Here is a 14348-nt window from a genome sequence, read left to right as displayed (position 1 = left end):
CCACACAACTTAGTGTCATCTGCAAATTTGGAGACACTACATTTAGTCCCCTCGTCTAAATCATTAATGTACAATGTAAACAGATAGGGCCCTTGCGGTACCCCACTCGTCACTGCCTGCCTTTCTGAAAAGTATCCATTTAATCCTACTCTTTGCTCCATGTTTGCCAACTAATTTTCAATCCACGTCAGCACACTACCCCCAATCCCATGTGCATTAACTTTGCACACTAATCTCTTGTGCGGGACCTTGTCGAAAGCCTTCTGAAAGTGCAAATACACCACATCAACTGGTTCTCCCTTGTCCACTCGACTGGAAACATCCTCAACAAATTCCAGAAGATTTGTCAAACATGATTTCCCTTTCACAAATCCATGCTGACTTGGACCTATCATGTCACCTCTTTCCAAATGCGCTACTATGACATCCTTAATAATTGATTCCATCAATTTCACCACTACTGATGTCAGGCTGATCGGTCTATAATTCCCTGCTTTCTCTCTCACTCCTTTTTTAAAAAGTGGGGTTACATTGGCGATCCTCCACTCCATAGGAACTGATCCAGAATCTATGGAGTGTTGGAAAATGACTGTCAATGCATCCGCTATTTCCAAGGCCACCTCCTTAGGTACTCTGGGATGCAGACCATCAGGCCTGGGGATATATCGGCCTTCAATCCCATCAGTTTCCCCAACACAATTTCCCGACTAATGATTTCCCTCAGTTCCTCCTTCTTACTAGAACCTCCGACCCCTTTTATATCCGGAAGATTGTTTGTGTCTTCCTTAGTGAATACCGAACCAAAGTACTTGTTCAATTGGTCTGCGATTTCTTTGTTCCCAGTTATGACTTCCCTGATTCTGACTGCAGGGGACCTACGTTTGTCTTTACTAACCTTTTTTTCTTTACATATCTATAGAAGCTTTTGCAGTCCATTTTAATGTTCCCTGCAAGCTTCCTCTCGTACTCTATTTTCCCTGCCCTGATCAAACCCTTTGTCCTCCTTTGCTAATTCCAAATGTCTCCCAGTCCCCGGGTTCGCTGCTATTTCTGGCCAATTTGTATGCCACTTCCTTGGCTTTAATACTATCACTGATTTCCGTTGATAGCCACGGTTGAGCAACCTTCCCTTTTTTATTTTTACACCAGACAGGGATGTACAATTGTTGCAGTTCATCCATGCGGTCTGTAAATGTCTGCCATTGCCCATCCACTGTCAACCCCTTACGTATCATTCGCCAATCTATCCTAGCCAATTCACGCCTCATACCTTCAAAGTTACCCTTCTTTAAGTTCTGGACCATGGTCTCTGAATTAACTGTTTCATTCTCCGTGGTGGTGCGGCTCGAGGGGCCGAATGGCCTTCGCCTGCACCTATTTATTTCTGCACGCAGAGGGTTGTGGGGGTCTGGAACTCACTGCCTGAAAGGGTGGTAGAGGCAGAAACACTCACCACATTTAACAAGTGCTTGGATGTGACCTGAAGTGCTGTAACCTGCAGGGTTATGGACCTGGAGCTGGAAAGTGGGATTAGGCTGGATAGCCTCTTGTTAGCCGACACGGACACGATGGGCCAAATTGGCCTCCTTCCGTGCTGCAAACTTCTATGATTCTATGAACTCCTTCACAAAGAGTTGAGGTGCGTGTGGGATGATTTGGGCACATCTTTACTCACGTGACAACATTTCAAAGGTAACTCAACGGCTGTAAAGCGCTTTGGGGCGTTATGAGCTCCTGACAGACGCTGCAGACATGCAAGTCCTTCTTTGCAAAAGTTCGATGCAAAATCAAAATTCACGGCAAAAAAAGGGCTCGCCCGGGATCTCTCGCAAATTTCAAGTAACAACCCCAAAGTGAGAATCATACAACTAGACCAACGAGCCAACTGCTTCGCAAATATGGAGATAAAGGCCTTACGAAGTGCTATCTGTTAATAAACCTCCAGTCAAATCTTCTCAGATTATTAAAAGCATTGCCAAAGGAAAAGCATGAGTTTTACCCGATATCTCAAGGGATATCTTGGTGACTGCAATCAAGAGTTGCCACAACAAAGTAGCACAAATAGAACTTTGATGGGAAGAATGTATTCGCACTACCGTTGTGGTGTCTTTAGACTGTAGAGGCTGCACGGAGATAAAGTGTAACCATTATTGAAGCATTTTTAGTGTGTGTTGTTATTCTTGATCGGAGGAGCAGTGACTCTGCCTTTCCGACATGTTTTCTGAAGCGCCGCACGGTCCCACTCCTGCAGTCAATGAGCTGTTGGGACGTTCATGTATGCATCATCATCATCATCATAGGCGGTCCCTCGAAACGAGGATGACTTGCTTCCACGCTGCAAAAGGATGAGTTCACAGGTGTTTCAATGAAGGTCCCGAACGACATCCCAAAGGGTGGAAGATGCCTGTGCGTGGATTTTTTAAAATTGTGATGGCCATTGCACCCCAGCCATCAAACGGGCTTGACAGAGCGAGGTCTTGGTCCAGAGGCAAGGGTTAAGCAGGTTGACTGGAGACCAGTTCTGCTGCACGGACCCAGTGCACACACATATTGCAGTGTGGGCTGGCCCGTGCTAACCCTGGGCTCCTGGCCCCGAACTCATGCCTCCCCTGGGCCCTGATCACATCCCTCTACAGGCTCTCGCCGCTCCTTCGCCCCGATCTCGCCGCTCCTGCTGTATTTGCCCACGCTCCAATCACCGACCTGGACCTTGATGACGTCACTCTTCGCTGCCGCCGCCCTCCTGCACCAGCTCGCGCTGCTCCCTGGAGTAGTCTCCCGGGACCTCCAAGCTGCTCCCAGGGCCGCTCGCCGTTCCTTTTATGCCCCCGACCTGCCGCTGGTGTTCTCCCGTTAGTGTATCCAGGCTGTGGGTGGCCACCCCGAGCGCAGCAGAAGGGTTTCTGCATTAGTTCAGGGTGGGGACAGTATCTTTCCCCTTCTCTCTTCCTCTTGTCTATATCCCTGTGCTTTTATTTCTCTATTTATTCCCCCTGTCTCAGTTTCTAGTGTTTAAAAGGGAACAAAAGATGAAATTGGTGTCTCTGTGGAACAATTTCTCTCACTCAAAGTTAGATGCACTTCCATTGCACCATGAGGTCTAGGTAGCTAGCCATTGATATTCAGGTTCAAATAAGACTATATATAAATATATCTACATGTATCACAACTGTTCCCTGGTTCATAACTGTTCCCTGGTGGTCGAGGGGTTAAGATCCGGCGCACTAACCTGGTTTCAATTGTCGATAAATTCATCGCATAAAAATAATTGAGGTTTGTGAGACGATTAATAATTGCTGTAATCACCATGAATACCAATACTTTCTGAGATAGACCGAGCTTACAGACTATCTGGCTTCTCCTGCCCTTTGCCGGGCACGTATTCCGGGTTTAATTTAGCAAACTGGGCGAGTTCGCTGATCGCGGGGAGATGGTAGGAGCCTCTGTGGCCCCCCTGTGTGGATGTGAAAGTGAACACGGTGGCTGGGTGAACCGTGACATTTCTGTAAAGGGCAGTGGAGGAGAAGGATTGAGAACTTTCAGTGTGGGACAGAAGTTGTTTCAGGTGAGCCAACACATTCCCGATAAGCACAGAGGGAGCTCACTGGTCAACTCCCCTCTGTTGTGCCAGCTGTGCCAGAGGTTTCTGTCGTGTAGTGGTTATCACGTGTGCTTATCACGTTTGCATTACACATGAAAGGTATGAGGTTCAATCCTGGGAAGGAGCATTATGTTAAAACTTGCTTTCGAGGAACAATCAGAGGCGAGTTTCGTCTCCTGGCAAATGCTGCCTGACCTGCTGAGATTTCCAGCATTTGCTGTTTTTATTTACTATTTATTCTCCTGGCAAAAGTGATCCCTTATTCCTTAAGTGCTCTTTATTTCACCAATAAATAGATAACTTTCAGTGAGAGAAAACGGATCCATCGGGGACCTTTTGCGTGTGAGGCCAACGTGATATCCGCTACACTGCAGCCCATCAAAGGGCGAGAAACCACTGAATATAAAGGATGAGCTCACAAATATCAGGGGCAGTGTAGTCTGGTCAACGTCAAACCCTCCTTTCTTATTCAGCAGAGGCATGAACGGGAGTCAGACGCCACAAAGTTTAATTAAAGACACAAATACAATTAAACTTCCAAATCTTTTCACTGTAATATTCTTTTACTTTATTTGAAATCCTACTGCGTTGAATCTGAAAATGAGCACCATGGGCTTTTACCTTCACTCCTGATTCTATTTTCTGTGCATGGTCGGAATAACCGGTGCTGTTAAATTTGACAAAAGTTGCCCCAGATTCCTGATGTCATCGGCAATGAAGATTTTGAACCAGATCCTAGAATACAGTGTGTAAAATGGTTTAATATGCAGAATAAAAAAAGAACATAAGAAATAGGAGCAGGAGTCGGCCATACGCTCATCGAGCCTGCTCCGACATTTAATACGATCATGGTCGATGTGATCATGGACTCAGGCCCACTTCCCTGCCCGCTCCCCTAAGCACAGGACAAATGATTGAAGTATCGACAGTCCCTCAGTTAGCATTTCTTTCATTGTGCAAAAGAAGGTGAGGGGTTAATTAATGTTGCTTTCCCATGAAAGCAACACAAAAGTTTGAGAAAAAAACATACAGTGACTGGGAGGTGAGCGCTGCTTCTGACACCAGGTGGGAATGGGCGGAGATTTTAAAGCTCCTTTTATTGTGACACCTTCATATAGACGAACAGCTGAGTCTTATGATGTAGACCTCGTGGCGCAATGGTAGCGTGACTGATTTCAGTTCCGAAGGTTGCGTGTTTAAATCACATCAGGTTACTGTACTTTTAGATATTGTTCTTCCAGAATTAATATATTCTTTGCTGTTTGGCAATAACCAGACCCTTGCTCCAATGTTTGTCTCACTGTTTCCCCGGTGTCAGGCAGAGATACGCCTGCTGCCCTCATTTATTTCATGTGACAGGATACAAAAGTTCAAATCAACCTGCAGATGGCCACATACAGCATTAAATAGTCAGGATGGCCGAGCGGTCTCAGGTGCTGTGTTCAGGTTGCAGTCTTCTCTCGAGGTCTGTGTTTCAATTTGACATTTCTTATTTTTAATCATTAAGTGAAACTCATTGTTTGACACCACGATCAACTCCTTCAAAGTGGGAATCAGCAGTTCACCTGCTCGCTTAACATTTCCGTCTGACCTGGTGCTGAAAGTGGAGATGTTTCCGCAGTGTCGCGGTTAACACGTTCGCCTCACACACGAAAGCTCACCGGGTGGGAATATTTTCTGGAGCTATCTCCTCATGCATGCTCAGTGGCGAGTTTGTTCTCCTGTGAAAGGTCATAAGGTCATAAACATGTAAGGATTAGGGGCCGTAGGCCATTCAGCCCCTCGAGCCTGGTCCACCATTCAAGAAGATCCTGGCAGTTCCTTGACAGCAAGTTTAAACATCTGGGGCGGAGCCAACAGGCGCCTTGCTGCAATCAACGACAAAAACGTCTATTTGGTCGAAGCCCCGTGAGATCGATCGGTCGAGCATGAGAATCTTAATCCCGAATTTGGGGGTTCGAGCCCCACGTTAACTGTTAAAGCATGTCCCATTTTGCACAGTGTGTTTTTGGTGTCTGGTTGAAAATGTTCATTGCTGGTAACATCAACAGGAGACTGGGCAAACAGTGAGAAAGACTTTAGAGCAAAGGTCTGGATATTGTGAAACACCAAAGGAAATATAAATTCAAGAAACATAGAAAACATAGAAAATAGGTGCAGGGGTAGGCCATTCGGCCCTTTGAGCCTGCACCGCCATTCAATGAGTTCATGGCTGAACATGCAACTTTAATACCCCATTCCTGCTTTCTCGCCATAGCCCTTGGTCCCCCTAGTCTGAAGGACTACATCGAACTCCTTTTTGAGAAGAATAACCTCGAAAAGAAATGTGACCCCGACACCCAGGAAGAAGTGTTAAGGCAGAAGATTAAATGCTGCATTCCTCTGTTCAAAAAATTCCTTTCACAAACATTTCTCTGACCGTAACTGCACAAAACAAAAATGTTCCTTTCAAAGTCATTAAACTCCCGAATTTCCGTGCCCCCCGAATCTCCTGAATCAGATGCCTCTAGTTTTGTCGACTCAATCCATGTCCCTTTGCAATGTTCTGCTTCCACCCACACTATGAAATGTGCCACTAACTTATAGAATCATGGAATGGTTACAGCACGGAAGGCCATTCGGCCCGTCGAGCCCGTGCCGACTCTAAGCGAGTCCCACACCCCCGCCCTTTCCCCGTCGCCCTGCAATTGTTTTTCCTTCAGACACTGATCCAGCTCCCGTTTGAAAGATAAGATTGAGTCTGCCTCCACCACCCTTTCAAGCTGTGCATTCCAGATCCTAACCACTCGCTGCTAAATGGCCACCTCCTGTTCCTATGTGTAAAGTCTGGGAAACACTAGATCGATTCCTGCCACACTCACAGCCTTCCTAAATATAGCACCATCACTCTATTCTCATAAAACCAGGTCCTGAAGTATAGGCCAGCTGTGTAGGTTAAAGCTCTGGTTATGTTCCGAACATTGCTGTAGTGTTTCCGTAATGTAATGTTTATTAGATTCACCTCACACGGGAAATGTCCCTGGTTCAAAACTGCACGGAAACATTTTGAAAACATGTTCAATTAAATATTTGAAGAAATGGATTTATTCATAATAGTGGTTCAATATTAACAAAAAACAATGTCCCACAACCTTGTTAAATTTTCTGATATCTCTGTTCAGTTCTGTATACATACAAACTGAATGCTCATAAAAGTATTGGAGTGGGAACTCACTGGATTACAGCACAGCTGGCAATGTTTGTGGAATATATTCGTGCAGCCAAAACACACAATGACAACCTGGAATCGTGCAGCACCGAATTCACGGGGAAAAACAGTTAAATGCTTCGTCCCTGGGTGGGCTCGAACCACCAACCTTTCGGTTAATAGCCAAACGCACTAACTCATTGCGCCACAGAGACTGACGCAATTGCACACTGCAAGACATCCCAAACCAGGGTGTCAGTCAGTTGAAGCTTCAGATTGCTCTGACCGGGATGGAACTTGTCCACTCTCAGTTGTACTTTTCCCAAGTAAAGGGTGGGACATTTATTGTGGATTTGTGGAAGCAGTCTGGTCCCGCACACTGCAGACACTTCCATGTCACCACCAACCAGCTCTCCCGCAACCGGTGTGATCTACCTTCCAGCCTTCCGGTGCCTTGTCTGTGACAAAGTATTCTGATTGTCCCGAAGCAGGTATTAGGTATACATTCCTTTTCAGCTCCTGACTGCGGATATTGCTGTGATTAAACGCGAACACAATGCTCACAGGGACAGTTCAATTCACCGTTTCTTTGCTTGGTGAAATTTCAAAGATTGAAAGCGACGCACATCAACCCCAAACCTCGTCACCTACTCGCTAACTTGACAAAACTTTGCATTTTCTTTCCATGCCAAGCATTTTACATGAATACATTGCAATGCCAATGCACTTTTTACCTGGCAAGACTGAAGTACAAGCTGTGATGAACAGTGTGAAACAGAAACAGCTACTTGTAAAACCATAGCCTCGATGGCATCTGTGTGAATTGCTCTGTATCGATAATTAGCAGAGAGCAAAGAGAGGAAACTGATGGTGTGGATGAGAAAAGGCCGAGCCAAAGTGTACTGTTGGAGATGATTTTGTTGTTTTTGAGAATTGTTTCAAATATTTTACCATGGTTGGTTCCTTCGTGTAATGGTGAACACTCTGGGATCTGAGTTCAAATCTCGGTGAAACCTGATTTCTTGTTGTCCCAGCTGCTGAAAATTTGGGACAAACAAACGAAAGACACCTGGTGCTGTGGGCAGTTTTATAGCCGTTGTCATTGATGCTTAATCTACAAGTCTAGTTATCAAATCGTGTGCTCAACCATCAGTTACCTGTTACAAAATGTTGTAAACGGCTGTCTTGCTCTTTTTGCTTCGTTGCATTTAACCTCGAATTACCCGCACACATTCAGTTGTAGTAAAGGCAGGATCGGGTCTTTTATTTAAACATTCATACTAAACAAACCAAGTATGAAAGTTACTGAGAACACTTCACAAAGGCAGCTTGCTTCGATTTCCGTGGCTGCTTGACACACACCTTCCGAATGTCCAGTGTCTCTGGTGTCTGCGTGTGTGAGTCGCATCTTTATACTCTTATTTCTTTACATTTAGACAATCACGGCTAACTGCTTTGTGAATTGTTTAACATACAGACTTAATATTGCTTGTTTAACCTACAGATGTCATTCAATAGTAACAAAGGTACAATCAAATATTTAACATGCAGACAATGACCAGTTACTCATTTCAATGGCTGAAGGCACCACATTGTCCAACAGTCTCTTTCTATCCAAACTTCAATCTTCCTGTTTTTTAATCCAAACTTCAGACTGCGTGCTGAAGCAAAGAGTTCAGCAATGCGGGACTGTGCTCCCACATTCCCCCACTTCTTCTCCTCACCTCTCTGCAGGTCTTATCTGGGTAACATACATTTGCATGGTGGCTCGAGCTCGTTCAACAGCATTGTCAGTTGCAGTCCTTGTTTTCCATCACGACATCCACAGTAAATCAAAATGACCAGCACGATCAGCTGAACCAGCACCAGCATAAGGACAGGGTGTATCATTGTGTTCATCACGCCTGTTGCCGTCGGGCTCCATCCCAACAATGACTCCCACCAGCTTACATGTTCAATCTGGTCCAAAATTGTTTGAACCTTCTCGATTTCCGCAGTGTGATGGTTAATGTCCACAACGATTTCTTGATTCAAACTCTGTAGCTGTTGAAATGTTGTATTCCATTTCCGTATTTCCTTCTTCCAAATAGCTGCACGCTTCGGGTCAAAGTAGGGTTCTTGTAGATTCAGATTCTCAGGATGCCATTTTAAAGTCCGTTGGTCTGTGATCATCATATCCATTTTTACTTAAAAGTCAATTTTCAATTTTTGATGTTTCCAACTGAATTCATGCTGTTTACATTCAGAAATGTAAACTCACAATCGGTGTCTTCGACTAAGTCTGTTACCCTCTGCACAGGTTTTAACAATTTCCTCTGCTTTGTGGGAGAAGTGTAACAACATGCAGTAAAGGATGACGGAAATGCTGAATAGTCAGTCGAGAGACCCAGTCCTTCTCTCAGTTCACCCTTCGGAACTGCTGTAATTCACTCTCTCGACATTTGCAACGATCCAACTTCTATTTCACATCCTTAAAGATCATGTTTGTAACTCCCACATTTGAGCTTTTCACTGAACATCTCATCAGGTCTGAGACAGCCCATTCCTGCAGAAACTTTAAATGTTTCTGAACAAGCTTCTCCCACTGCTTTCATCTCTGACTGTTCAGTAACTGCTCCTCGTGTATCTGGGGTGTTGGGGAACTGTCTCTGAAGAGGGGAATCCCCTTCCTCCAGGAGCACCTTCATTTGTCCGGCAGACCCAGTGTCCATTTCCCGCTGCCCTTCCACACAAGCCTCGATAAGGGTATGGCCACCCCTATCATGAAGTAAGGGTCCTAAAGGAACGACATGTGTGGTTGAGGCACGGCATCCCTATCGGGATCCTCCCTCACCTGCGGAATCTACCCCCGACCTCAGCAACTGAACCGAGGTATCATTCCTGTCTGTGTCTCCAGCTTCTCTTTCCTGATTCTTCAACTTTTCTTTTCACTTTTCTAATTCTTTAGCCAGTCTATCCCTGTCCTCTATCAACTGACGGCCACCACCTGGTCCTGCTCCTTTTATGTGACTCCTCACGGGATTCATCCACTCAGGCCATTCTGCCTTCCATCGCTGTAACCCCTGTCTCACTTCCATGACTGAAATTCCTGCAGCTCCCTGATACAAGCTTTCTACCCTTGCCAACCATTTATCAAAACGATTGTACCCACCCCAGGCATCTACTTCCAGAACTACGGACGGGGGTAGGAGAGTCAAAATGATCTCTCTCTGTGTACCATCCCCGTAATGACTGATATCAATCCAATGACTTCCCAAACTTTTACACAACTGGAATATACGTTCCCCAGCTTCCCTGCGTCCTTCCCCTGGTAATAATGCAAGCCGCTTTATTAACTGTGGCCCTGAGTGAGTAACAAAGATTTCAGCTATTATTCTACCAAGCATGAGACCTGGAAGTTGTTTCAAAATCTACTCCCGTTCCCCGGTGATTCCCTAAAGCTCACAGAACCATGTGAACCCTCGGTTTCTCTGATATGTTCCCTGACTGCCACCTCCCAGAATATTACACCACCACTGGGCAAATTTATTAAGATCCTGAAGGGGTGCAGGTCCCACTTCACTAGCTCTCATGTCTTATAACTTTACTCCTCCTCGCTCGTACCAGGTATCCCCAAAACCACTTAAGGTCGTGTTCCCTCCACGAGCTCCACAGGGAGTAGAGGAATCATGATCCTGCTCTCGCCTTGTCCGCTCGAGCGTGCTTCCCCCACTCTCCACATTACCGGAAGGTCGTGTGTAATGTTGTGGGGTGTTAAGCGTCTGAGTAACCGAAGAGGCATCTAACTGCTCCGCCTCCGATCCTAACGTTGCCACGTGAACCACACGGGTTCGAGGCTCCGAAGTCAGAGAAGACAAAGGATCTGTGAATGGGAACGGTGGGCATTCTCCCTGTCCTTTAAACCCCTTTTCAACTCTCAGACCCGGAGAATCCTCCGAATACCACCCGGCTTTATCAATTGCTTTCTCCGTGGGCAACCTAATACCACCATCTGCTGCAGCTTAGATATTCCTTTCTCTAGATCTTGATTACGCTTCTGTTCATCAGCAAGATGCTGATCCAGTGTCAGAACAGTCCTGGCTGCCCCGAGTGCCTGAAATCACCAATTATCTACTTCTTTACTCACTGCTGTTAGCTGCTCTCTGAGTTCTGAGACTTCCCTATCTCGAGCCTCAGCCTCGTCTCCTAACGTGTGAATCCCCAGCATGAGACACTGCAACACTCACGCTTTTCTCTTTTTCTCACCTTTTAACCCAAACACTTTAATCTTTTTTAACTGGACACTCTCCACTAAGAATTGCCGTGTCTCTCTCCATCCTCCTGTCATTGTTTCCTGTCTTATCCCATAAGGTCTCCCTTTCGACTCAATCCATTCATTAAGAAATGACCGGAATTCAAGTGGAATATCTCCTGAGCCTCCCATTACTAACTGAAGATCCCTTTAATCACGACAACTAAGAGAATGCTCACCTCTCGAACTGATGTGTGGGAAACACTTCTTCCAACAACTCAGCCAACTTTCTGCTTCATGTCGGGGTCTTCGAATATGCTAACGAACTTTTGAAAATCACGTCGGGGTCACCAAAATGTTGTAAACGGCTGTCTTGCTCTTTTCACTTCGTTGCTTTTAATATCGAATTACCCGCACACACTCAGTTGTAGTAAAGGCAGGATCGGGTCTTTTATTTAAACATACATACGAAACAAACCAAGTATGAAAGTTACTGAGAACACTTCACAAAGGCAGCATGCTTCGATTTCCGTGGCTGCTTGAGACACACACCTTCCGAATGTCCAGTATCTCTGCTGTCTATGTCTCTACAGTCCATAAAAGTCTCATCTTTATACTGAAAAAGCCTTTGAACTCTTATTCTTTGCATTTAGACAATCCTGACTCACTGCTTTCTGAATCGTTTAACAGACAGACTTAATATTGCTTGTTTAACCTACAGATGTCATTAAATAGTAACAAGGTTACACTCAAATACTGAACATACAGACATTGTCAAATTGTTTAGTCCTGAATTTCCATTTTCCCAACGTAACAAGGCACTCAAATATTTAACATCCAGACAATGACCAGTTACTCATCTCACTGGCTGAAGGCACCACATTGCCTAACAGTCTCTTTTCCATCCAAACTTCAATCTTCCTGTTTTTTAATCCAAACTTCAGACTGCGTGCTGAAGCAAAGAGTTCAGCAATGCAGGACTGTGCTCACACAGAGCACACGATTTGACAACTAGACTTGTGGATCAAGCATCAATGACAAAGGTGACAAAACTGCCCTCGAACACCAGATTTCTTTCATTTGTTTGTCCCAAATTTTCAGCCACTGGGACAACAAGAATTGAAGTTCCACTGAGATTTGAACTCAGATTGCTGGATTCAAAGTCCAGAGTGCTCACCATTACACCATGGAACCAACTACACCAAAATCTTTGAAACATTTCTCAAAAACAGCAAAATCATCTCCAACATTACACTTTGGTTCGGCCTTTTTTTATCTATCGTGGCAGTGCCTGCATTTCAAAAAGCGTTATTTTTGTTCATCTTGCTGAATGCATATTGCACAGATAATCTCAGCACACATTGTGCAGGTAAAGGCAGTATTTTAGACAATAAACTGATTTCTCCTCCGCTGATTTGTAACAGGTAACTGATGGTTAGCAACATAGAAACATAGAAAAAAACAGGTGCAGGATTAGGCCATTCGGCCCTTCGAGCCTTCCCCGCCATTCTATAAGATCATGGCTGACCATTCCTTCAGTACCCCTATCCTGCTTTCTCTCCATACCCCTTGATCCCCTTAACCGTAAGAGCCATATCTAACTCCCTCTTGAATATATCCAATGAACTGGCATCAACAACTCACTGTGGCAGGAAATTCCACAGGTTAAGAACTCTCTGAGTGAAGAAGTTTCTCCTCATCTTGGTCCTAAATGGCCTACCCCTTATCCTAAGACTATAACCCCTGGTTCTGGACTTCCCAAACATTGGGAATCTTCCTGTATCTAACCTGTCCAGTCCCGTCAGAATCTTATACGTTTCTCTGAGATCCTCTCTCATTCTTCGAAACTCCAGTGAATGAACACATGATTTGCCAACGAGACTTGTCAATCAAGCATCAATGACAAAGGCAACAAAACTGCCTACCAGGTGTCTTTCATCTGTTTGTCCCAAATTTTCAGCAGCTGGGACAACAAGCATTCAGGTTCCCCCAAGGTTTGAACGCAGATCGCTGAATTCAGAGTCCTCACCATTACACCATCGAATCAACAATGCAAAAATTATTTGAAACATTTCTCAAAAACAATAAAATCATCTCCAACATTACACTTTGGCTCAGCCTTTTCTCTTCCATAGTGTTCCCCTCTTTACGTTCTGCTAATTATCGATGCAGACCAATTGACACAGATGCTGTCAAGGCTATGGGTTCTCAAGTGCCTGTTTTTGTTTCAAACTGTTCATCACAGCTTGTACTTCAGTCTTGCCAGGTAAAAAGTGCATTGGCATTGCAAAGCATTAATGTAAATGCTTGGCATGAAAAGAAAATGCAAATTTTTTCGAGTACAAAACATGCAGTGCCTGCATTTCAAAAAGCGTTGCTTTTATTCATCCTGCTCAAAGCATATTGCACAGATAATCTCAGCACACATTGTGCAGGTAAAGGCAGCATTAGATAAAAAAACTGGTTTCTCCTCCGCTGATTTGTAACAGGTAACTGATGGTTGAACACGCGATTTGACAACTAGACTTGCAGATCAAGCATCACTGACAAAGGCAACAAAACTGCCCACCAACACCAGGTGTCTTTCACTTGTTTGTCCCAAATTCTCAGCATCTGGGACAACAAGAATTGAGGTTCCACCACAATGTGAACTCAGATCACTGGTTTACTGAGTACAGAATGCTCACCATTACACCATGGAACCAATCATGCCAAAGTTTTTGAAACATAGAAACATAGAAAATAGGTGCAGGAGTAGGATTGCAAAAATTCGTTGGACAACCCCCCAGTGTGTGGACTCATTGGAAAGGAAATTTAATTTGGAACTATCAACCAGAAAGTTTGGGATCCTAAAGTGCACATGGAAGAAACTACAACTTTTAATCGCATTTGGAATTTAACAAGGCAGATTGGGTCCGTGTGGAAAGGGCTGAGAACGAAAGGATCGTTCAAAGAAACCAGTTTGGGTATTGAAGCTGTCTGGGATATTGAAGCTGAACAAATTGTCTGGGGAATTGTGTAAACTCGAAAACCCATCTCCCTGGGGGACATTAACATAGCAACAATCAACCCAGAGATAGCCAGCCATCACTCTGAGCAGGAAACCCATCCAGCGTATATATAATGACAATGGCCCATCCAGCCCGCATGGAAAACCAGGCCTCGGCTGACATTGCAAATACCAAACATCTAATTTTCCCGATCAAGAAACAAATTCAAAAGATCAACACATCCGAGACAGGTTACCATTAATGGGCCCGCCAAAATATAACAAAGAGATATCAAGCTCGTCAAAATTAAAACAAAGAATCGGGGCTCATTTGGTACGC

General features: G+C 44.7%; 2 non-coding genes across 2 annotated transcripts; both read right to left on the bottom strand.

Annotated features, from left to right (window-relative positions):
* Positions 1-6929: 6929 nt before the first annotated feature.
* On the bottom strand, positions 6930-7003 carry trnan-auu (transfer RNA asparagine (anticodon AUU)). Its single transcript has one exon. It is a non-coding gene; the product is annotated as a tRNA-Asn (tRNA).
* A 5138-nt stretch (positions 7004-12141) lies between these two features.
* On the bottom strand, positions 12142-12213 carry trnaq-uug (transfer RNA glutamine (anticodon UUG)). The gene has a single exon. It is a non-coding gene; the product is annotated as a tRNA-Gln (tRNA).
* Positions 12214-14348: the final 2135 nt, after the last annotated feature.

Source organism: Pristiophorus japonicus, unplaced genomic scaffold, assembly GCF_044704955.1.
Source record: "Pristiophorus japonicus isolate sPriJap1 unplaced genomic scaffold, sPriJap1.hap1 HAP1_SCAFFOLD_58, whole genome shotgun sequence".
Lineage (NCBI taxonomy): Eukaryota > Metazoa > Chordata > Chondrichthyes > Pristiophoridae > Pristiophorus > Pristiophorus japonicus.
The sequence above is the reverse complement of the archived record's forward strand: the minus strand, read 5'-3'. Positions and strand labels throughout refer to the sequence as shown.